The sequence below is a fragment of the Acanthaster planci genome, linkage group LG13 (assembly GCF_054643075.1).
Source record: "Acanthaster planci isolate LZ-2023a linkage group LG13, COTS_SCS, whole genome shotgun sequence".
NCBI lineage: Eukaryota > Metazoa > Echinodermata > Asteroidea > Valvatida > Acanthasteridae > Acanthaster > Acanthaster planci.
The window spans coordinates 14,027,607-14,030,140 of NC_141789.1; positions in this window are offsets into that span (position 1 = coordinate 14,027,607).

The following is a 2,534-nucleotide window of genomic DNA, read 5'->3' on the forward strand; positions in this document are numbered from 1 at the left end:
CTGCACGAACAAATAAATCTATATTAGAATGTTTTGAAATAAATAAATTGTTCGCTAATTATTTACTCCCAAGTGTACGCTAAAATTGTTTGAAAACGGTCCCAAATAATGAATAGGTACGCCCAATGTTCAGATTTTCACAAATTTAATGGAGAATGAAGAATTTTTTATTATTTTTGTCTTCTGTTGAGTTCAGCCATGTTTATCACTCTTGCTGTAGGCAATGTCTGACTTTTCAACTGCATTTTTTCTCGTACTTTTTAATCTCCTGATTTTTTTTATACCCTGCGCTCAAATGAGTCTATGATTTCACTTAGAGCTTACAAAAATAACAGTTATTTCCAAACAGTTTCTTTCCGTCGGGTAGATGTTAAGTTTTAATCTTGGATCTTGTCATTACACCCAAATAAAATAGCTGATTGTGGTTCCCGCTTACATCCGACTTGAAGAGGTTAAGACGTTTTGCATTGTAGTAAACAGAAGGTCGTTGGTTCAAGTCCAACCCAGGCAAGCTTGTGAATTTTTATTTGCAAGTTCTTGGACAAAACTCAGTATACCGTAATGAATTGGACTTACTCCGGTGTAAGGGCAGAACCACAACATTTGGGTAAACTTAGTTTTACCAGATGCGTGTTATTTTTAATGAAAGAATTGTTCATTTTCCTTACAATTTGTCAAATATTAATTTGCACACTTTATGAGTTGGCGAAAATTGAAATTGACACCAGCCCTTTCTGTTTATACCATGACATTTTGTAGTGAGACGAATCTGTCCATTTGACTTTTTTTTTGGCTTAGGATTTTTCTTGAGTGTTATTTTATGATTTTTTTGCGTGGAAACCCCTTCGATCTATCATCTTGTACCCTGCCTCTCTGTCACAGTCTGCTATACGTGTCGGCACCTTTCGGCTAGTGAAGCAAGACGTGATTTGGTGGGTCCCTGGTGGCGTATTAAGCGATAAAGCCCTCTCGCGACAAACCTGGACCCACAGGGTTATCCCCCCTCTCATCACCTGCCAAAGAGAGTTTGCCTCAATCTTTGCCGCTCGATAGTCCCTCGCATACAGCTCTATAACAGCTGAGTGACAAATCAACAACATGTAAAACTGGGGGGGGGGATAAAACTACTTACATCACTTGCTCAGCGATTCCTGCGAAAAGGAATAGCCCTACAGTCTATGAAGTACTTGAGCTTTCGAAGAGGTATCAGTGTGGAAAACACGTGTCTGAGGGGAGATAATTGCTTATAAAAAAATGAATGCAAACCATAATGTCCTTCGTTTTGTTACATGATCATGGGCGTCAATCGACGGGGGACGGGGGGCATCCCCCCCCAAACTTTTTAGAGGGGGGTGGGGTATCATACCGGTATCGTTTGTCCCACCCCCACCCCTCTCACACACACCTTGAACCCCAAAAATGTAAGGGACTAGACCTACACATTTTTCATATTTCAGATGAGCTGTTTAATGAGCCCCATGTTGATTAAACATACATGCACCATTTGGTGCTCGGTGGAGGGGTACATCTTCAAGTCCGGAAACAGGAAGCTTGAAACAGTTTTATTTACATCATTATGGAGGTATTTAGTTTCGAATCTTTCCTTAATTGCATTGTTTACTTTATAGTGTTTGTGTGCATCATTAAAAATCATTTGAAAAATGAAATAAATTTTACAAAAGCATTTGCTAAAAAAATAAGTACCCCTACACTGACCAGAAAACGATCCAGTGTGTGTCCGTGATGTCAGCCACGCATCTAAATCAGCTCGTGGAAATGAGCTCAGATATGTCTTTCAAATGGAACATTAACTAAAACAGTCTTTTCTAGAGCAAACGCAGAGGTTTCTGGCGTTGTTATCTCTCTATGCAGTTTGAAGAAATGTCCAAAACAGAGACTTCAAGGTGACGTTTTCCCCCCGCGGGATTTGCCAAACTGCACCCTAAGCAATAAACAGGATCAGAGCGAACTTGTGGGCTGTCATCGCTGGCTCAGATGTGGCGCTGGTTCCCGATAGCCCATCGCTCATCGGGAAGCACATACCTAGTAGCTCAGTTTAACACGGGCTAAAGCCTATACAAACAAATAGACTCTTAGCAATATAAGAAGTGCTCGGCAGCCAGTATCTTCTTGTATTGCTGCGATGCAATCCATTTGAAGACATGTTTCCGTATAAATGCTCTGAGCAGGTGCTCTGTTGTCGAGTTTCCACTGCCCGATCCTAAATCATGCCGTCGACAGGATAGCAGACAGGTCATTTTTTTTTTAATTCATATTTTCAATGCCCCTTCTGTTTACGGGAAATTTCAAGTCGGGCAACAGTTGATCAATTCATCGAGAGTTTTTGACCCGCACACCATTTTGCTCGATATGCATATACCGACCCTGATGTAATTTCAAACTTACATCAACTTCAACACATCAAACTGATGGTTTCATTGTAAACCGGACTAAGGACGTGGGTAGCTTGAAGTTTCGCTATCGTTGTTAATTTATATATACGTGTATTTGGTTTAATTTTTAAAAGAAAAGAA